The sequence below is a fragment of the Myxocyprinus asiaticus genome, chromosome 36 (genome assembly GCF_019703515.2).
Source record: "Myxocyprinus asiaticus isolate MX2 ecotype Aquarium Trade chromosome 36, UBuf_Myxa_2, whole genome shotgun sequence".
In the NCBI taxonomy this organism is placed as follows: Eukaryota; Metazoa; Chordata; class Actinopteri; order Cypriniformes; family Catostomidae; genus Myxocyprinus; species Myxocyprinus asiaticus.
Window position 1 is genome coordinate 25991569 of NC_059379.1, and position 24128 is coordinate 26015696.

At 42.2% G+C, this 24128-nt stretch overlaps 1 pseudogene; it reads right to left on the minus strand.

Annotated features, from left to right (window-relative positions):
- The window catches only part of LOC127427203 (dynein axonemal heavy chain 9-like), a 272019-nt pseudogene that overhangs the window by 100295 nt on the left and 147596 nt on the right, over window positions 1–24128 (minus strand).

The following is a 24128-nucleotide window of genomic DNA, read 5'->3' on the forward strand; positions in this document are numbered from 1 at the left end:
GAATTAGATTATTACAAACATTTACATTACTATATTTATTTGAAAACATATAGAATGTAAATTCCACAAACAGAGCCTTGTGTCATGAAAGGGATATCTTTTAAAATTCAGCTTTGTGCTAGGCAAAGAAAACTTATTCATGCATGTCCAAGTTGGTTTGGCTTGAAAACGTGATTTGCACGGAGAGTTTAATGGGTATTGTCGCGAATGTCAAACGAATGTCAAATATCAAACTAACTTTACTGCACTGAAAAAATAATGTCACTCTCTAACAGTGTTAGAAGTCTCACTGCATGTGTGGTGACTCGTTTTTTAAAACTAATTCCAGGGTAATATAATAAAAAGAATAATGTTATAAATGTACACTAAATAATAATAAAAAAAATGGCAAATATAAAAAAGTTTGCTTTTTTACGCTGCTAAATAATGCGGAAACGTGTCATAACTGTGAAAAGGGTTCATTGTGCACAGCCAACTAAAAACATGATGTGCGCTGAGTCTAATGGCAATGGCAAAGTGGCTTTGATGCAATATTTTACTTAAACACAGAATCAAAACCTAAAAATTAAGCTTACTAAAACATTAACATGATTATTTTGCTGCCTTGCAAGCACTTATGTTTCCTTCAGGAAGTTATTTTTACAATTCCGTGCAGTGACCCTAGTGGTGTAGAAATTACAACTTTCGCGTTTAACAAAACATTAAGTAAGCTTCTCTTTGTCTGACGACACAACAGGTGCTGTCCAAGGTGCTGAAACACCAATACTGCACCTTCTCTTCAATATCTGCCGCTGTTCTTTTGGTTATTTCCAAGCTCTCCACCAGCTCTATGTCTCCAGGGAAGTTTCCAGAAGCAGAGGACAGGCGTGAGAGTAGGTTGTCCTCCAGAGTTTTCAGAGTGATTTTGAAGCCGTTCTGCTGCTTTGTAAGATTCGACTACAAAGTAAAATACAAAAAGAGGCATGTGTTAAAAGCTGTGCAGACCTATGATGATTCATAAAAACAAGACCCACAGGCCAAAAGACTGTAGAGAGCCACGGACATTAGAGGGCATGTGGAAGGCTGCAGAGATCAATATATTCAGCATCTGCCAGCAAGAGACATGAAGGTAGTCTCTGGGCTGATTAACAAACTTCCTCTTGGCCAAAGACATCAAACCGCAACCACTGAAGTGTGATAGGATTGTCAATGCTGTTGGATCCATTTCCCACGTTTTGATAAAGAAATGAATACACACACGTACACGCATTCACATGCTCACACAAACACACATGTGAGGCACACACAGCCATGGCAATGTTCTGGACTATAAAAGGCAGTCAAATCACACACCACAGTCAAACATCTATTTGGCTTGTCATCACAAAATATTTCAACAATATGAAATCTCAAGCGTGGCATATTGAACTGTCAAGACGAAATACATACTCAAAGAGGTTAGTTTGTGAAAATGAAAGCGTAAGGTAGACAACCCAAAGGAAAATCTTGGTGGACAAAAAGTTATATTATAAAATGGATCATCTCGACCTGAGTTCGAGTGCCGGCTCATGAGGTCTTTTCCCGATCCCAATCCCACTTTTCTCCACTGTCATTCCCTGTCTCTTCTCCACTAAATCTGTCATTAAAAAAAATATATATAAAAAAAATAAATAAAAAAAATAAATTGATACATTGTTTGGCAATTGCTAATTCCAACAGTTAGGGAAGTAAATTATACTACTTTGTGGAATAACTATTAATTTTAAGCAGGGTAGTAGTTTCCAGGAGGGATGGGGGGGAGGTAACCCCCCAATAATCAAAACAAGCAAGTACAACCGCCCCATTATTTATACAATGATCAATGGAAACATGTAGATGCCCCCAACCCCCTTTTTCATTGGTGTCTTATTGGTCTAAAATTGCTCTTGCCGCCAGTTAAAAAAAGCAATAAGCCACATGACTCTGCAATGCATCATACCTAAGAACATCCCTAACCCATGGTAAAAATTACTCTTAGGCTCTTGTGGCTTATTGCTTTAAAGTAGTGTTTCAAAAAATATGGCAATGCACACACAGTCAGTGTATGGGATCGACCACCGTATTCACTTACAGGTGTGAGTCTTGAAAGGTTCCATTCATACAATAGCCTATAGTAGCAGTTCGAATACTGTCTGTATGAACGAACAACCAAGTCACAACTGTATTCTAACAGCTGTAACCATAGTGACAGTGACTAAAAGATGGAGTCGTCCATAACACCAGCATGTCTTATCACAATTGCTGCGGCGTTATTAAATAAACGAGTCCAATCGAGGCGTGAGTTCATTCATCAGATCATAATTAACCGACAGTGGCTTTTAATGCTTTATAACCACATGCAGAGTGCAGCTTTTGTGTCGCACGGCTCGCGCCCATGAGCAGCCGGTGGAAGACAGCAGCTGAATCTTCGGATGACAAGCAGCTTATTTCTCTGTCTCTGTAAGTTAATAAAACCCCACATAAAACACATAAGACACATGCATGTACAGTGCAGCATGTCTCTCACTTTACATGACGTAACTAACAATTAGTTGTCCAGTGCAGTTCTGTTCACAAAGCACAGGTTTGCCGAGAATGCAGTTGTGAGACCTGAAAATTTGCGGGTGTCAGTTCGGTTAGAGAATGTGTTTATCACACCTGTAAATAACCATCCTGTGTGTGAACGTAACTGTATTAAGCACTCAAAACAGGTTTGACAACTGTATTCTGCTGCTGTGTGAACGTGGCCTATGGGTTGCGACCCAAATTAGGTCACAAAGCCATACATGTTGGGTCATGATGTATTTTGATATACACCGATCAGCCACAACATTAAAACCACCTGCCTACTATTGTGTAGGTCCCCCTCATGCCACCAAAACAGCGCTAACTAGTGATGGGTCATTCATGAACGAGTCGTTCATTTTGAATGAATCTTTTATGTGACTCAGAAGAACGAGTAGTCTCAGAGAGTGATTCGTTCATTTTGTGTTGACCGAGCATGTGCATAGCGCAACCTCCGTTCGTTTGTTGCATGAAAACCGCATAGGCGCTGTACAGGAAACAGAAATGATTAGTTCACCTTTCAACTCTTTTGGTGTGAGTCGTTTGTTCTTTTGTCACGTGACAGCCGTATACGCTTTGCATTGCACACACAGGAAACAGAAATTATTACTTCACCTCTCGAGTCTTCTGGTCCGAGTCGTTCATTCTTTTGTCACGTGACAGCCGTATACGCTATGCACATACGGCTGTCATGTGACAAAAGAACGAACGATTCAGACAAGAAGATTCAATCCAGATGTGAACTAATCATTTGTTTCTCATAATTTGTCCTTGGCTGCATTATACATTTTTCCTTATTGGGACTATAATCAAAGTTTGCATAAGTAGACGTGTTGGGGGCATTTGGCTATTGAATATGTAACATTTTAATTTAATTCTGCTCAAATGAACTAAATGACATGAAAAAAGATTTGTTTATTTTGCTGAACGAGACTCAAAGATTGAAGTCAGTAAAATGATCCGATCTTCCCATCACTAGTGCCAACCCGCATCTCTGCAGCATTCTGAGATTATATTCTTCTCACCACAATTGTACAGAGCGGTTATCTGAGTTACCGTAGACTTTGTCAGTTCAAACCAGTCTGGCCATGCTCTGTTGACCTCTCTCATCAACAAGGCATTTCTGTCCGCAGAACTGTTGCTCATTGGATGTTTTTTGTTTTTGGCACCATTCTGAGTAAATTCTAGAGACTGTTGTGAGTGAAAATCCCAGGAGATCAGCAGTTACAGAAATACTCAAACCAGCCCATCTGGCACCAAGAATCATGCCATGGTCCAAATCACTGAGATCACATTTTTTCCCCATTCTGATGGTTGATGTGAACATTAACTGAAGCTCCTGACCCGTATCTGCATGATTTTATGCACTGCACTGCTGCCACACGATTGGCTGATTAGATAATCGCATGGATGTTTGTTGGTGCCAGACAGGCTGCTTTGAGTATTTCTGTAACTGCTGATCTCCTGGGATTGGGAGCCAGACTGGTTCGAACTGACAAAGTCTACAGTAACTCAGATAATCACTCTGTACAACTGTGGTGAGAAGAATATCATCTCAGAATGCTATTCTGAGATGCAGGTTGGCGCTGTTTTGGCCCACGAGGGGGTCCTATACAATATTAGGCAGGTGGTTTTAATGTTGTGGCTGATTGGTGTATGTGTAATTATTTCCTTAGTAAGAGTAACAGAGATTCCTAAGAGCAACTGCACTCTATTCAGTGCACTCTTCCACACTGTTGTGCTGGCCATGACTGTTTTTTGGGTGTTTTCCACAATATCATTTGATAGACTCGTTCTCTCACTGCGATATCAAGCGAGGCGGAGGCGCCCTCAAAGGCGGAGTTGATGCAGCAAATGGGTCACTCTACTTGGCATCACGATACATCGCTGTTACCGTGCACACTCGCCAAACAGAAATACGATAATGTATGAGAAAGAGCGAGGAGCACCAAAAAAGCGTTATGTGGGCAAGTTCAAAGTTTTAAGTCGCTCATAAGACATCTCCTCTTTTATGTGAATCAGAAGAACGAGTAGTCTCAGAGAGTGACTCGTTCATTTTGTGTTGACCGAGCATGTGCATAGCGCAACCTCCGTTCGTTTGTTACATGAAAACCGCATAGGCGCTGTACAGGAAACAGAAATGATTAGTTCACCTTTCAACTCTTTTGGTGCGAGTCGTTCGTTCTTTTGTCATGTGACAGCCGTATACGCTATGCATTGCACACACAGGAAACATAAATGATTAGTACTGTATTGTACTGTGCAAATGCTTTAAAAATGAAAATATTGCATAGTGAGGATTTCTTCAAAAATAGTGCCATAATTAGTTTTCATTTTTCAATTAACATCATCCAAAGTCTAGTAAACATAAAAAAAGCTAAATCAATATTTGGTGTGACCAACTTTGCCTTCAAAACAGCACCAATTCTCCTAGGGACACCTAGGATGTTCCAAGCTTCTTGGAGAATTCACCACAGTTCTTCTATATATTTAGGCTGTCTCAATTGCTTCTGTCTCTTCATGTAATCCCAGACTGACTCGATGTTCAGTGGGGGTCTCTATGTTCTGTTGCAGGGCTACATGTTATTCTATTCTATTCTATTCTATTTGCAGAAGGAAAATATATATATATATATATATATATATATATATATATATATATATATATATATATATATATATATATATATATATACAGTTGTGCTCAAAAGTTTGCATACCCTGGCAGAAATTGTGAAATTTTGCCATTGATTTTGAAAATATGTCTTTTATTTAAGGATAGTGATCATATGAAGCCATTTATTATCACATAGTTGTTTGGCTCCTTTTTAAATCATAATGATAACAGAAATCACCCAAATGGCCCTGATCAAAAGTTTACATACCCTTGAATGTTTGGCCTTGTTACAGACACACAAGGTGACACACACAGGTTTAAATGACAATTAAAGTTTAATTTCCCACACCTGTGGCTTTTAAAATTGCAATTAGTGTCTGTGTATAAATAGTCAATGAGATTGTTAGCTCTCATGTGGATGCACTGGGCAGGCTAGATACTGAGCCATGGGGAGCAGAAAAGAACTGTCAAAAGACCTGCGTAACAAGGTAATGGAACTTTATAAAGATGGAAAAGGATATAAAAAGATATCCAAAGCCTTGAAAATGCCAGTCAGTACTGTTCAATCACTTATTAAGAAGTGGAAAATTTGGGGATCTCTTGATACCAAGCCAAGGTCAGGTAGACCAAGAAAGATTTCAGCCACAACTGCCAGAAGAATTGTTCGGGATACAAATAAAAGCCCACAGGTAACCTCAGGAGAAATACAGGCTGCTCTGGAAAAAGACGGTTGTTTCAAGGAGTACAATATGACAATACTTGAACAAAAATAAGCTGCATGGTCGAGTTGCCAGAAAGAAGCCAATGCCACAAAAAAGCCTGGTTACAATATGCCCGACCACACCTTGACATGCCTCACAGCTTCTGGCACACTGTAATTTGGAGTGACGAGACCAAAATAGAGCTTTATGGTCACAACCATAAGCGTTATGTTTGGAGAGGGGTCAACAAGGCCTATAGTGAAAAGAATACCATCCCCACTGTGAAGCATGGTGGTGGCTCACTGATGTTTGGGGGTGTGTGAGCTCTGAAGGCACGGGAAATCTTGTGAAAATTGATGGCAAGATGAATGCAGCATGTTATCAGAAAATACTGACAGACAATTTGCATTCTTCTGCACGAAAGCTGCGCATGGGACGCTCTTGGACTTTCCAGCATGACAATGACCATAAGCACAAGGCCAAGTTGACCCTGCAATGGTTACAGCAGAAAAAGGTGAAGGTTCTGGAGTGGCCATCACAGTCTCCTGACCTTAATATCATCGAGCCACTCTGGGGAGATCTCAAACATGCGGTTCATACAAGACGACCAAAGACTTTGCATGACCTGGAGGCATTTTGCCAAGACGAATGGGCAGCTATACCACCTGCAAGAATTTGGGGCCTCATAGACAACTATTACAAAAGACTGCATGCTCTCATTGATGCTAAAAGGGGCAATACACAGTACTAAGAACTAAGGGTATGCAGACATTTGAACAGGGGTCATAAAAATTATTTCATTGTTGCCATGTTTTGTTTTATGAAGGTGCCATTCTGTTATAACCTACAGTTGAATATGAATCCCATAAGAAATAAAAGAAATGTGTTTTGCCTGCTCACTCATGTTTCTTTAAAAATGGTACATATGTTACCAATTCTCCAAGGTTGTGCAAAATTTTGAGCACAACTGTATATATATATATATATATATATATATATATATATATATATATATATATGTGTGTGTGTGTGTGTGTGTGTGTGTGTGTGTGTGTGTGTGTGTGTGTGTGTGTGTATTGGTTTTCAAGATAACTTAATAATTCACCATTTAATCATGCAGTAAATGTAAAGGAGTGCTCAAGTGGGTCAAAATTGACCCACCAGAGGTTAACAATACCTGTAGTAACTATGGTATTTTTGGCAGAACTATGATTGTCAAGGTACATGTCTGAAGGAGTTACAAAATATGATGCTGTCCACTTCAAACTGGATGTAACTGACTTGATCAATATCATCATATTTGTATTATTTATTTCTACAGCTTGAGATTGTGATGTTCGAGTCTGTCTAAATCACAATTGTTTTAGTTATAAAAAAGTTGATAAATTAAAGGATATAGCAAATACAGCATATTGCATGGTTTTGTAAGTGTGGGTCCCAGGTAAACACAAAATTTCTAATTTTGGGTCCTGGGCCAAGAAAGTTTAAGAACCCCTGCTTTAAAGGGATAGTTCACCCAGAATGTCAGTTCTGTTGTCATTCACTCACCATCATGTTGTTCAAAAGGAGGTGTTAGGCAGAAGGAGAGCCACCAGACACCATTCATTTTTATTGTATGAAAACATTATGCAAGTAAATGGTGGATTAGACCAATATCCTGACTATCCACGGAAGCATGAGGGGCCATAAATGATGACAGAATTTCCATTTTTGGGTGAACTTTCCCTTATTTCAAAATGTAGCTCAGGCAGTGACCAATCGTGCCTTTTATCAGCATTCTGTCAACAGCAACATCAAACAGCACTGCAAAAAAAAAAAAAAAGAAAAAAAGAAAGACAAACAGGCAGTTCAACGATCTGGACCTTGCCGTCTGACCTCTTATCAGAAAGAAGAAAATAAGTACGTTAAACTATTCAATCCTTATGAGTCAGTTATTAATGATTAAATTCCCACTGGCATCTTGTGAATCCAATTACCCAGTATCTAGAAAACAAACAATTAACTTGCCAGCCGAACGTAGATGGTAGATTTACAATGTCATGCAAGTAATTACGCAACAAAAAAGTGATGTTGGTTAAGATAATTTTGGAAGAGAAGAATTCTCCTGCTTATTAGCCAAGACTGATGCCTAACAATAGTGCGGATCTCCACGGATCACAGTGGCATTTACTTGATATAATGCCCTCCACACACTGGCAAGCAGTAATAATATAAAAAAATGCACAACTTTGCTCACAGCAATTATTTTGTTATTCTGTGATGTAAAATACAACAACGGAATCTAAACAAACCAGAAAAAAAAAACAAAAAAAAAAAAAACAATCTCTGTGGTGTGGTTGCATAAGATCTAAGTAAACACAGGGCAAAGTGTAACTAACATTAAATACAAACCACTAAATTCTTTCGATGTCAAGGCAGGTGTTGGGGATTGACATGGTTTTCTTATAACTTTCAAAATTAATTAAGATGATAAGAGAGTTCTTTAGGATCTCAGATACGAAGCGCTGATTAATTAAGCTTCATTAAGTAACATTTACATTTTATGGCAAATGCCGCTGAAGGGATGCACATCTTGAAATAAGCACATTTTCTTCCTGTCAGTTATTAAAAACACTTCTTCAGTTTGTTGTAATTCATTCACAGTTGAAAGCCTTCAGGTTTAGCTTAGAAATATGGAAATGAAGTAAAGCAAGGAAAAAAACAAGAAAGATCTTAATGAACTGGTGACAAGTTGTCAGAATATGCTGTCTTAACTGTGCCATTGGTAAATGGCCTTATTCTATGGAAATAGGAAATGTGATATACAAGACACAAATTCTTTCTTGACCATTTTATTTTCACTACCTACATGTACTGCTAATATATCATCAATAATTACATATATTTACATTTGTGTTTCTAATAGTTCACATCAAAATTCCACATTAGGTGTGGAAAGACTATGCTAATTATATGTGAAAGTGCAAAAAGTGAACCATTCATTAACCTTTTGTAAGCAAAGATCAGAACACAAAGTAGAACCCTGGGGACAAGCATGAGGTGCTTCCTTTATGATTACATATTTTAATTTATATTGTGATTGATCATGCTGTCTGTCACTGAATGATGACCAATTATCTTTGGGTTCAGCCAGTCTAGACCTAAGAAACTGATGAATCCAATTAAGCTCGAAAACACCTTTCAAATGCCCTCCAATTAGGTGGCAATTAAGTGTGGAGGGAATGATCTAACATCAAAAGAGCTTGTCCCTGTCTTTAATGAAAGCCAGCCTGTGATGTTCCTCAGAGAATGTTTAAAATGAGGGAGCATATTATTCCATCAGTCTAACTGAAATATGCCTGAAAGGAGACTGAATGTGAGCTATGCTAATACCTTGAGCTCCTCCAGGTCGGGTCTTTCCATGCTGACCACGGCCGCCAGGATTTAGTCCTCCAGGCCGTCCCGTGTCACTATGAAGTTCACCAGCATGCACTGAGCCTGAAGCTCGGGTTGATTATGAGGGTTTGCCAACTTGGTGTGAAGGATTGGTGTGAAGGGTTGTACTCGCACTCCTTGTCTCCAGTCTTTATGTAGCTATTGTGGATTAAACAAAAATGCTTCAGAAGAACCATCATGCACAGTTCAACACCACCAACACGAGAAGTATGTGGCAGGGAATTAACATAATCACAGGCTTCAAAGCAACTAATCACTCCACTGTGAACACCACCGCCTTTCTTCCGGGTGAGCTAAACACATTTTGTGTTCGTTTTGAGGAAAAAAAAACATCTCAGCAGAGCAGAGGTTTGTTCACTCACTGTCTCTGTTGCGAATATAACCTGATCTCTCAAACAGGTGAATATTCGCAAAGCTGCGGGTCCAGATGGCATTCCGGGCCATGCTCTCAGAGCATGCGCGGATCAACTAGCGGGTGTTTTAATGGACAGTTTCAATATATCCCTCTCCCTGTCTGTGGTTCCTATATGCTTTAAGACATCCACCATTGTGCCCATACCAAAACAGTCAAAGATAACTTCCCTAAATGACTGGTGTCCTGTTGCCCTAACTCCCATCATCAGCAAGTTCTTTGAAAAGCTTATCAGAGACCACATCTGCTCTGTGCTGCAACCTCACTGGACCCACTACAGTTTGCTTACAGAAGCAACCACTCCACTGATGATGCCATTGCAGTTACAATACACACTGCTCGTTCCCACTTGGAAAAAAGGAACACATATGTGAGAATGCTGTTTGTAGACTACAGCTCAGCATTTAAAACCATAGCTGTGCAGCTGGATCCTGGATTTCCTGTCAGGCAGACGCCAGGTGGTCAGAATGGGCAGTAACATCTCCCCACCACTGACCCTCAACACTGGACCCCACAGGGCTGTGTTCTCAGCCCACTCCTTTATTCCCAGTACACACATGACTGTGTGGCAACACATAGCTCCAATGCCATAATCAAGTTCACTGATGATACAACGGTGGCAGGTCTGATCACTGACAATGATGAAACAGCCTATAGAGAGGAGGTGCACACTCTGACATGCTAGTGCCAGGAGCACAACCTCTCCCTCAGCATCAGTAAGACCAAGGATCTTGTGGTGGACTATAGGAGAAAAGATAGAGAACACAGCCCCATCACCATCAATGGAGCACCGGTGGAGAGAGTCAGCAGCTTCAAGTTCCTCAGTGTCCACATCACTGAGGAACTCACATGGTCCATCCACACTAAGGCCATTGTGAAGAAGGCTCACCAGTGCCTCTTCTTCCTGAGACGACTGAGGAAGTTTGGAATGAACCACCGCATCCTCACACGGTTCTACACCAGCACTGTAGAGAGCATCCTGACTGGCTGCATCACTGCCTGGTACAACAACAGCACCACCCTCAACCGCAAAGCCCTGCAAAGGGTGGTGCGAACTGCCAGACACATCATCGGAGGTGATGTGTGAAAAAAGCTCAGAGGACCATCAGAGACTCCAGCCACCCAAGCCATGGGCTGCTCTCACTGCTACCATCAGGCAGGTGGTATTGCAGCATCAGGACTCGCACCAGCCAACTTCATGACAGCTTCTTCCCCCAAGCAATCAGACTTTTGAACTCTTGATCGCTCACGATCAACATACAGTATATCAGCACTGCACTTTATTAATCTCACACTGGACTATCAACTGACAACCTGAATGTCAATACAACCACTATACAACCTTACTGCATATATTATTTTTATTGTATACTGTGTATTCTATATTGTGTATGTTGGGCCTCATGTATTCAGATAGAAGACAAAGGCAGGCCTAACAGTCATAAAAAACATTCCTCAAGCCCCCTCCTTCTAAGTCAGATGTTGTACTGATAAAAATCGCGCCAAAATCAAACAAAGGGAGTCCAAAACAGACTACAGATCCATGAAGCCTTGCCCTCTAAAGGATCGAGCTCTCAACTCCTATTGGATGAGGCACACCACAGAACGTCCCTCAAACATGACATCATCAGGACTTCAAATAATTCTGAAATGCTTCCAAAGTGGCTTCCAGCGACTTAGTTCACCGAATACAGACGTAGCTTTTTGCTGCTCTCCGGTGCAACCTCGTGGCTTAAGGAAGTAAAACACACACACCTTATGTGTTATAGGATTATTTTTATTTCCATATCTAATCATGTCACTGTTTAGTTTGTAGTTGTAAGTCGGAAGTTTATTGACTGCATTGTATTAATTATTAATTGATATTACTGCATAAATAAACTTTTGTTTATATTACAAAGAGAAGTGTTTTGGTTTGTTTTGCATACGCCTGTGTCGTGCTGACGGGATGTCAGTGCTCGGATTCAAACCTTCATTCATTGTTTTTTTTTCCCGAAAATCGATATTCTTCGGATGTCGATTTTCCTAAGAAAACAATCTAATATTGAGACTGTTTTAATATTCGGTTATTAGTCCCTGATTTCAGGGTGGTGCCCCGTCAATGTTAATTCTTATTAATATTCTATTGATTTTTGATAATTGATAATTATCTTTGATTGAATTTGAATGATCAATAAGCTAGTGTTAATTGTAATTAATGTTTCATCGATGTTAACAATTAACGATTATCTTTGATAAGTGTTGATTTTAAAGGATTAAAAAAAAGCTAACATTGATTCTCATCAATGTTCTATTGATTTTTGTAATTAATAATTATCTTTGATAATTTTTAATTATTGCTAATAACCAAACTTGCTCCTAAACGTAGCACACTACATTTACTGGAGTCCCATATGAGGTTTTAATGAGTTAGATCCAATTAATTAATTTAAATATTGATTAATAACTACAGAAATAATTACCAATTATTTCTGATAGTAACACTGATCTAAACAACCAGTAAAGCCCTACATGTGTATTGTATACTGTATACTGTACATTGTATATTATTATTTGTATATTGTGTTGTTTGTAATTATGTGTATATTAGATGTGTAAATTGTGTTGTGTAAATCTGATGTTTATTGTAAATTGGTATATGTCTCATCACTGTCATGACTGCTATGTTGCTTGGAACTGCACCCGAGACTTTCACCCGCTGTTGCACTTGTGTATATGGTTGAGTGACAATAAGGTGATTTGATTTGATCATGCAAGTGAAGTTTTAAACACCCCATGAAATCCAGATTTGAATTTTGTGGCTTTTAGTTGATGCCCATAAGCTTTGAGGCAATCAATAGCTAGTGCACTCCTAAAAGTTGACAAAATACATTTTTGGCAGGCACGCATTTAAATTTACAGTATTTCTCTTCCAGGAAATCTTTTTTTAGGGGTTCAAGCGCTTAGCGCTGAAACCCTATTGTAATTGTTAAGATTTGTATTATTAGGGTATCAAGCGTTTAGCACTGAAACCCTATTGTAATTGTTACGATTTTTATTAGGGGTTCAAACACTTAGAGCTGAAACCCTACTGTAATTGTTAAGATTTTTATTAGGGGTTCAAGCGCTTAGTGCTGACTGTTATCGCTACCCAAAAGGTAAAGTCAACATTTCTTTTTTATATATATAATTATTGACCTAGAGAGTCCAGACAATTGTACTGCATTGGTTTTATTGAGGTTGAGCAAAAAACCTAGGACTAGTTCACAAAAGTAGGTTTTTTTACATAACTGTGAATATTTAATGAACGATTTGATTGACAGCGGTAGTGTAGAGCCGAGGAGGGCGGGGCCGGGCTGGAATGAGACACACCCTGTCCCCAATCAGCCTGATGGGGCGTGCGAGGGATAAAGGCAGCCGGGGACGACAGTTCGAGAGAGAGAGAATGACAGACAGCTGTACTGTGTGGTTTTTGGTTGTGTGTTTGTTTAAGTTGTTTATTAAATTATTATTTAAGTTGTCAAGCTGGTTCTCGCCTCCTCCTTTCCACTGAACCCCCTTACAGGCGGTTTTTGAGGCAAAGTTGTTCAGTATGAGGAGATATAACAAATGCTATGAATTATAGCTGCGTCCCAATTCAGAGGCTGCATCCTTCAAAGGTCGCATTCGAAGGCCGATTGCGTCACTGCTGCGCGACAAAGGCTGTCCCAATTCAAAGGCTCCTTCAAATGCTGCTTCCAAATACATCCTTTGTTTCCCATGAAATGAAGGATACAACAGATGGATCCTTCGTGGCCTTGCCTACCCCACAATTCATTGCGCACCAGTGACGACAGGATTTTTTGGAGAGAAATTGCCGAATTACACTTTTAAACGTAAGTATTGGGTTTCAACTTACTCAAATATCTAATGATACAAATGTAAAAAAAAAAGAAAACTTTAAAGTGGTTCAAATGTTGACTTATATCTTACTAAGATGCAATTATATATAGTTTATACTCTTTATTATATACAGAAACAGACCATGGTGAAAATATTTAGACTTTCAAAAAAGTCCAGTACAAACATTACAGTCACTCGGCAGCTGTCACAGTTGTTAGGCGACAAGAACAGTTCTCCGTAGGCTAGACTGTCCCAATTAACAATGCTCAGTCTGACCTTCGTGGCCTTCCAAGGCATGGCCTTTGAAGTCCGGGTCCTTCGAAGGATGTAGCCTTTGAATTGGGTGTATTGCCATTGTGTGTATGTGTGAAACACCACGTGATTACAGAGGCGTAAAACTCATTAGGGAAATCCATTGGCCGATTTCTTTCAAATTTCTCACAGACCTCTAGGCCAGGAGTTGAACAGTCCCACCGAGTTTTGTGCCGATCGGCCTCCATTAACCTTGCCTAATAGATGCTCAAACTTCATTGGCCGAATTATCAATTCAATCAAATTAACTGTTGCGTAGTTAAAGCTGTTTTCATGTTTTTTTTCCTGTTACAGTATGGTGTTGTGTTTTTTCACAACACTGCATTATATACAACCATTAACACCTAAAAAAATCGTAATAGCACCACCTAGTGGCCGATTTTTTAACAACTTTGTACAACCCTCTCAGACCAAAAGTCAAATAGGTCTAACAAGTTTTGTTCCGATCGGTCATTGTTAACCTTGTGTAATAGCTGCTGAAATTTGATTGGCCGATGGCGGCCATGTTTTTCAACATATAATTATAATACAGCTGGGCAAGCTGGTGCCGCCTTGCACACGATGGCAGTGCTCCAGGTTTACCTGACCAAAATTCTTTAAAAAATTGATGAATCCGGTCCCGACCCGATCATGTTCAAAGAACTTCGAGTCGCGACTGATTTGGCGCTAAGAGCAACAAAGGCCACCCCCGGAGAGATTGGGCGCTCCATGGGAAATCTGGTCATCCAAGACCGTCACCTTTGGCCGACGCTGACCGACATGTGCGATGGGGACAAGTCGGACCTCCTTGATGCACCGGTATCCCCCGCTGGTCTCTTCGACAACACAGTGGAAGCCCTATTGGAGCGCTTCCAGACAGCCCAAAAACAGCAGCAGGCTATGAAGCATTTCATGCCTAAACGAGGCAGTACCACTGCTCAACCCAGCCATTCACACTCCGCTTCAACACAGCGCCCCCCGAAACAGCAGCACTCTACTCCCCAGGCCCCTCAGGGTCCATCTAAGCCGGCCATTCACCCAAAAAAGCCTTGGCCGAAGCACCACTATCCACAGCCACCGTGCCAAGGGCCCCGCCCATCGGGAAAACATTCCTCTGATCAGCCACATCATTCTTGACGGCTTCAGCAGCGTGAAGAGGAGTCTGCGTCGTTCACCGCCCCCAAGCGGACTCGCACAGAATCCCTGTTCTCTCCTCCCTTCATTCCTGTTTGGGAGATTGTTCACAATTGTTCATCTTTGCCAATAAAGTGTATGAAAAATGTGCAAGTCGAAAAAAGGCTTGCAAATTTTTTTTGTGCGAAAAAAGAAAAATACACAAACACAAAAAATACACAAACACTCACGAAAAGAGCTATGTTCCTCTTCACACACCCACACACATCCCACAAACCGTCAGCCCCATCCCTGGGCCGGGCACCGTGTTAAGCTCTTCAGTGTTCTCACTATCCCCGCTGTCCGAGCGAATAAAAGCATGGGAATCCCTTCCCAGCATATCAAATTGTGTGTTAACAAATCTAAAGCACGGTTACACACTTCAATTTGCGAGACGGCCGCTGCACTTCAATGGCGTGATGCTGTCCACAATGTCATCTCAAAACGCTCACATTCTGTGTGCAGAAATCGACAGCCTGCTAGCAGTACAGGCAATAGAAACTGTTGAGCTCAGCAAACGTCAAAAGGGCCTTTACAGCCCTTATTTTCTTGTCCCGAAGAAAGACGGCGGGTTGTGTCCAATTCTGGACTTAAGGCTTCTGAATCACGCACTATCAAAGCGCCCGTTCAAAATGTTGACACAAAGGCAGATCATAGCACACATCCATCAGAACAACTGGTTTGTTTCAATAGATCTGAAAGATGCCTATTTTCATATCCCGATCGTTCCTCATCACAGACGCTTCTTGAGGTTCGCATTCGAGGAGACGGCATATCAATTCACAGTCCTGCTGTTCAGCCTTTCCCTTGCTCTGCGCACATTCACGAAATGTGTGGATGCAGCTTTAGCCCCCCTGAAAGCAGAAGGGCTGCGCATACTCAATTACCTAGACGACTGGCTCATTTTAGCACAGTCAGAGACTGTGGCACACTCGCACAGGGACAGACTGCTCGCACATTTGAATACACTTGTCCAACAGGTCAATGTGAGGAAGAGCTCATTAATTCCCAGTCAGAAAATATACTTCCTGGGGTTGCGATTGAACTCTGTAACAATGCGCGCTTCACTCTCGGCTGAGAGAATACACTCGATATGCAGCACGGCAACGAGTTTCAAATTGGACAGGTCTCTGCCTCTGAAATGCTTTCAGAAACTCCTTAGACTTATGGCAGCCTCCCCTTGGTCTGTTACACATTGGCTCAACCGCCAAGTTCCTCAACGGGCATGGTGCTGCGGGCACCATCGCATTGTAGTCACCAACCACTGTCTATCTGCTATCTGAGTTTTACTGGCCTGGGGTCACCTTAGGTCAGGTTTCCAGATGCAAAGTAGTTACTACAGATGCGTCCAACAGAGGCTGGGGCGCATTATGTGACGGCTGCCCGGCATTTGGGGAATGGACGAATGTAAAACAGACCTGGCACATCAACCGCTTGGAGATGTTGGCGGTTATTTTAGCCCTAAAAGCATTCGAGTCAGAGGTGATGGGGCATCATATTCTGATTCGCACTGACAACAAGTCGGTAGTGGCATACTGTGGCAGCGGGGGCGTGGTCGAGCGTCCGTCCAGAGAGAGAGAAAGTGTTAAGGGCGCTTGCACCTGAGCTAGATTATGTGTAACACCTGTCTCTAATTCCAGTGAGCATGGGGAGAGTGGTATATAAGAAGCCACACCACCAGCAGAGAGAGAGAGAGAGAGAGTCTGGCACAAGGAAGGCCACAGTGCTCCTGAAGCTGCTACGTTTAATCTGTTGTGTTTGTGAAGCTGATGTGTTTAAGTTACTAGTGCCTGTGAAGCTGACGAGTTTGTGAAGTTGTGAAGCATTGAAGTGGCTGATTAAAAGTCCTACATGAGCCTGGAAAAACCTGCTTCCCTGTGTTCTTCCCTTCTGTTTGTGAGCTGTTACACTGGTGCCGAAACCCGGGATCTTGAAGTATGCCTCATGGAGTCCTCCCAATTGGCAGAGATCCTCACATCCCTCGCTGGCTTACACCAGTCCCACCAACAATCCCTGCTTGAGCTCCAGCAAGATCAAGATCGCCGGTTCTTTGAGATCCTTCGGGCTCAAGCAGAGGACCAGCATGTGATCCGGAGCCTTCTCAGCAAGGAGAGAGCCCCAGCCACCTCCCCGGACAAACACAGCCCCATGCCCCCGCCCACGCTTCTGAAGATGGGGGCCGATATTGACCCGGAAGCCTTCCTCAACTTATTCGAGCAGACCGCTGAGATATGGAGCTGGCCACGTGATCAGTAGGCGGCCAGGCTCCTCCCGTTGCTGTCCAGGGAAGCCCAGCTCGCAGCACAACAACTGCCGGCAGCGAACCTCCTGGCTTATGAGGACCTGAAGAAGACCATCCTGCAGTGGGTTGGCCGCAGTCTGGGGCAGCATCGCCAGCTCTTCCGGTTGATGAAGTTGGAGACGACCGGCCGCCCGTTTGCCTTCACCCAACGGCTCCGAGACGCCTGCCGGAGATGGCTGCTGGCAGGGGATCGCGACGTCAAGGGAATAATCGACCAGGTAGTATTGGAGCAGCATGTCCATTGGAACAGCGGAATGGGTCCAGTGCCACCGCCTGGCATCACTGGAGGAGGCTGTTCGATTGGCGGAGGACCATATGGTGGTGTACCAGAGGGCGCAAGAGCCCTCCCACTTTCTCTCCCCTCCCCCTGTGTTTTCCCTGTTCTCTTCCCCCTCCCCTATTCTCTCTCACTTTGCTCTCTCCCCAGAGCAAGTTCCTGCCCTGCGGAGGCGAGGAGTCCCAACACCGAAGCCAGTTCCCCGCCCGCAAGGTGTTGCATCGCCCACAGCAGCAACAGTGCCCCACTGCTCTCCCCCTCAGGTGAAAGTGTCCACCGACACAGGTGCCTGGGCCAGTCTGCTGAAGTTGCAGGGATCCGGAACACTTCCGGGATCAATGCCCTGTGATGGAGCTGGGAACAGTGGTCCGGATCCCCGACACTCCACAGGCTGACCCCGATTGGGCCGGAGCGTACCGGATACCGGTAAGTGTCAAGGGGCTACTCACCAAGCATTGGTGGACACGGGTTGTAATCAAACCACTATCCACCAATGCTTGGTTCAACGCGAGGCTTTGGGCACAGCTAAAACGGTGAGGGTAAAGTGTGTGTATGGGGATATTCACAACTACCTTGTGGTGACACTTGTGATTAAATTTCGGGGAACAAAACATAGAGTGGAGGCCGCGGTTAGTTCCAACCTCACCCATCCGCTGAGTTTGGGGACTAATTGGCCTGAATTTAGAAATGTATTAAAGGGAATATGCATGGATGGGTCCTGCACTAAAGCAATGAGATGTAAGATGTGCAATGCTCTGGCAGGGGAGGCGGAGCCAGGGCCGTCTTCGTCTGCTCCATGTAAGGATGATGTGAGGGTGGAGAGGCTGCAGCCCCTTCTGTCCTCGGGTGATTTCCTGAAGGGGATTTCCCTTTGGAGCAGTCATGAGATGAAACCCTAAAGCATGCCTTTGACCAAGTGAGAGTGATCGATGGTCAACAACTCCAGCCAGGTCTCGCCCTTTCATATCCTTATTTCGCAATTATAATCGAGCGGTTGTATAGAGTGATGCAGGACGCTCAAACAAAGGAAGATACAACCCAGCTCTTAATACAGCGGAGCCGTCGGGAAATGGTGTTCCAGGCGGCTCATGATAATCCCATGGCGGGTCATCTAGGGGAAAGAAAAACACTGAACCACCTAATAGCCCGTTTTTATTGGCCGGGCATTGGCGGCGATGACCGCAGGTGGTGTGCGGCATGCCACGAATGCCAGCTAGTGAATCCATCGGCCACCCCAAAAGCGCCATTGCGCCCTCTTCCGCTGATCGAGGTCCCCTTCGAGAGAATTGGAATGACACAGGGAAAAACTTGTCGGGCCATTAGAGCGGTCAGCACACGGACATCGCTTTGTATTGATCCTAGTGGACTATGCAACACGACATCTCAGCATGCAGTGTTGCGGAGGCACTCTTCAAAATAATCTCTCAGGTAGGGATTCCAAAAGAAATCCTCACCGATCAGGGCACAAACTTTATGTCATGGACACTATGCGAGCTTTATGAATTATTGTGCATTAAATCAATCCACACCAGCGTTTACCATCCGCAAACAGACGGCATGGTGGAGCGTTTTAATAAAACCTATAAAAATATGATTTGTAAGTTCGTGCATGAGGATGCTAGAAATTGGGACAAATGGCTCGATCCCCTGTTATTCACAGTACGAGAGGTCCCGCAAGCCTCCGCGGGATTTTCCCCATTCAAGCTGCTATATGGACGGCGCCCGTGCGGCGTGCTTGATGTTATGCGCGAAACTTGGGAGGAGGGACCTTCAAACAGTAAGAATGAAATTCAATACGTTTTGATCTTAGAGCAAAACTCTACACTTTGGGGCAACTAACACAGGAGAATTTGCTCCAAGCTCAAGAACGACAGAGCCGACTGTATGACAGGGGAACTCGGCTGTGGGAATTTGCACCAGGAGATAAGGTACTCATATTACTTCCCACATTGAGCTCCAAATTACTCGCCAAGTGGCAAGGACCCTTTGAGGTCACATGACGAGTGGGGGATCTCCATTATGAGGTAAAGCAAACCCAGGCGCACATCAAATATATCACCTCAACCTCCTGAAATTGTGGAGGGAGGCGGTCCCTGTGACGTTGGCTATGGTAGTCCCAGAGAGGGCGGAGCTCGGGCCAGAGGTGAATACAAAACAGTCATTTCACCCAGGTCACTTGCAGAGACCACCTCTCACCGTATCAACTCGCAGAGGTTGCCAAGGTGCAAAAGGAGTTTGCAGACTTGTTTTCCCCTCTACCAGGTCGTACGAACCTCATACAGCACCACATCAAGACTGAGCTGGAGGTGGTGGTACGTAGCCGTCCCTACCGATTGCCCGAGCACAAAAAGAAAATTGTCCTGGAAGAATTGGATGCAATGCTCGATATGGGGGTAATAGAGGAATCCCACAGTGACTGGTCCAGTCCGGTTGTTCTAGTTCCTAGGAGCGATGGGTCTGTACGGTTCTGTGTGGATTATAGAAAAGTCAACGCGGTGTCTAAATTTGACGCATACCCAATGCCTCGCGTTGATGAGTTGCTCAATCGGTTGGGCACTGATCGATTTTATTCGACTTAAAATGAGCATATTATCAATACAATGAAAAATATAAGTAACCAATTAGAATTAATAAATTCTGATTAAGAAGGAATTAATTAATTGTAATTTATGATTAATGGGACATACAAACAGTTTTCTACTCTTTTTGCTCAATCTAAAGGTCCTGGCTAGCCAAAGCTAAAGTGCGTATTAATTTATATAATTTATTGTATGTTTAGTGTCAGTATTGGGGAGTAACAAATTAAAAATAGCAACTAACAACTACATTTTGAAGTAGCGTGAAAGTAGATCAGAATAGTCCAAAATACTGCATGTTTTCCAGTAACAAGTTACCTTTTTGCAATGTAGCATATCAAAATGATGGAGTGATTAAAAAAGGGGAAATATTTAGTAAAATGCTGCTGTTCATAATTATGTTTTCACACAGTTATTTATAAATAAGAGTGTATTTTAGTTTTTGTTGTTGTTGTATTTAATGTACATTCATCTGTTCCAATTTAACACTGTCACCCTAATTGAAATGAATTATTCAATGAATTTACAAATTATAAAATTATAGAATTGGATACTTTTATACTTAAAAAAGATATCTCCCCTTAAGTAGCTCTGCTGTTTTTAGCTATCTTTGATTAGTAGTTTGTGCTGTAGCTAACAAATGTTTGTAAAGTGTAACTTTACTGGACTTTAACTTTAAATTGTAAGTAGCTTGGTAAGTTACACTTTCAAAGTACACTGTTTAGTGTAAACATCCTGTGGTGGTGGTGTAGTGGGCTAAAACACATAACTGGTAATCAGAAGGTTGCTGGTCCGATCCCCACAGCTACCACCATTGTGTCCTTGAGCAAGGCACTTAACTCCAGGTTGCTCCAGGGGGATTGTCCCTGTAATAAATGCAATGTCGCTTTGGATAAAAGCGTCTGCCAAATGCATAAATGTAAATGTAAATGATTCAGTTGCTGCAAAAACAGGCACCAGTAAATGGACCTTGAGTTGGCTGAGGTAGGGCCTCCAGGTGTTTTCCATCAGCTCAAGTCGGTAACGTTTTGTGAAATAGCCCAGATAGGAAACAAATGACGTAATGAGGAGCACTTCCCGACAAAGAGTCCTCTCCTGATCCTTGAAGTTATTCACTGCTTCAGCCCACCGCACTTTCTCAGATGCAATCCCTTTAACCTGAGACAGACAGGACTCTGTTAATTAAAAGACATGCATGGTGGATATTAACAAAATAGAACAGAATATAATACAAAGGCCCGGGATACAATACAATACAGTACAATGTTGCTATAGAATGATGTCATGTTAAATTTCAGGGACAGTCTCCCTGGTGCAGACAGAGGAGGGCTCAATGGTGATAGATAGGATCATCCTGCAACCATTTGTTTAACAGCTGAGATTTTTTAAGGTAACGTAATTTTTTTTTTAAAAAAGTTGACATACTTTTTACCATCCAAGTTTCCCCCACCATACAACTTTAAGTAAGTCACTGAACTTACAAATTTAAGATTACCCTGACAAACACAATGGCCCTGTGGTGTTTTTTTCATGACTCTGTTTGTTTGAGTGGTCCAACATAGAACCCATTTTAAAATGTATCTGTATGTTGTGCCTCTCTATATGTTATTATGTTATTTTAATCAAGTAATGATTTGTCAAAAAGTAATTTAATACATTCAGCATGAAAGAAAACATTGCACGAGTGAAGGAAGCAGTAAACTCCCAGATTGTACATCTTTCCCGTGGTGGATTGTGGGCAATTAACCGTCGTCAAGTGTACATCAAATGTACACTCGAAATTAGAGTGCATTGTGGGTAATAATGAGTGAACAAAAGTAAGGAACGAGTGGCTCACTCAGAATTCAGACAATCCTACAAAATAGCGGACACTCGAAATAGTGCACTATATAGTGGATAGGGGGCGGTTTCAGACACAGCGAGTGTTTTGTGACCAGGGTTGTTGCCCTACACAGGCTGCGTACTCTGAATTTAGAGAGCGGAGGTACTGCTGTACAGATCTAATGATCTAAATTCTTTCGACACTGAAAACTGTAACTACACTGAAATAAGACTCCGCGCAGGACTTTAAAAGCTATGAAATAGCGAAAGAATGCATTAATAAAGCATGATCTTGCTTTGGTTTATATTTCAACATTATATATAATATCCTTGTGGATCATTTTCACGTTTTCATTGTAATAATTACTAGAAATGTTTCCAAACCTCTCTTATTGACAAATTCATCCAGATCTGACAAGAGGCCTTAAAGGTATAGTTCACCCAAAAATTACAATTCTCATTATTTACTCATTCTCATGCCACCCCAGATGTGTATGACTTTCTTTCATCTGCTGAACTCAAATGAAGATTTTTAGAAGAATTTCTCAGCTCTGTAGGTCCATACAATGCAAGTGAATGGGTGGCAACATTTTAAAGCTAAACAAAATCACATAAATCAGCATAAAATAATCCATAAGAATCCAGTGGTTAAATCAATATCTTCAGAAGCGATGTGATAGGTGTGGATGAGAAACAGAGAAACAGATCAACTTCACATTCTTCTGCTTGTGTTTTTGGTGATTCACAATCTCTGCATATCGCCCCTGCTGTCTAGCAAAAAATGACAAATATTGATCGGTTTCTCACCCACACCTATCATATTCACTTCAGAAGATATGGATTTAACTACTGGAGTCTTATGGTTACTTTTTTGGCCTACAGAGCTAAAATATTCTTCTAAAAATCTTAATTTGTGTTCTGCAGAACAAAGGAAGTCATACACATCTGGGATGGCATGAGGGTGAGTAAATGTTGAGAGAATTTTCATTTTTGGGTAAACTTTTAAACCTTTAAAGTGATAGCTCAGCCATATATTAATATTCTGTCATCATTTCCTTACCCTCATGTTGTTCCAAACCAGTGTGATACTTTGCATTATGTGGAACACAAAATATGTTTGTCACGAATGCCGGTGAAGATTCCTCAATCGACCACCGGAGGTCACACTCACCTGAATATTAACATTGAACTACACTTCCCAAGTGCCCACATGCCTGGACTGATTACCCTACACCTGCCTCATATCACTCTATTTAAGCCCGATGTGTGTGTTCATTCATTGCGAAGTCTTGTTTGCCCCAGCTACATTTCTGAGCGTTATTACTTACTCTGTTGATCTACCCGTGTTTGACTCTGCTTTGGATTTACCTTGTATGATTCTCTGCTGCCTGCCTATTACTGTGTTTGCCTGGACTATCTCTACTGCTGTTTTGCTGCCTGCCCCGATCCTTTGCCTGTTTGACTATGTTACTGCCCTGTCTCTGATATTGTTGGTTGCCCTGGTTATTTTACCCACGCCTGTTTGTACTCTGAACTTGTTGTGTTAATAAACCGCACATGGATCCCACTCAGCCTGAGTCAGTGTTAAAGAAGACTTCGCCTACTACTGATCCAGCGGTCCTCATGCATCTGTCCAGTGAACTCTCTGCCCAAGCTAACCTACTGGCATCTCACCAACAACAACTTTGCCGACTCACCACACTAACGGAAGAGTTAGTGAAATCCGTGCAGAGTCTCCATCAGCCCACATCTAAATCTGCTTCCACAACGCCTCAAGCAAGTCAGGTACCAGTCATAATGCCTCACAGTACAGTGACTGCTAATCCACGTTTAGCCTTTCCAGAAAAATTTGATGGCACCACAATCAAGTTAAAGGTTTCTTTATACAATGCTCTTTGTTCCTTGCTCAACAGCCCTCGTTATACCCGTCAGATGATAATAAGATCTCTCTTGTGTGTTCTCTGCTCACGGGTAAGGCGTTGGAATGGGCAACAGCTGTCTGGGCCAATCAAGGACTAAACTGCACCACTTTCAATGAATTTGTTCAACGTCTGAGAGAGGTGTTCGAACATTCTGAGGGAGGATGGAGTGCTGGTGAGC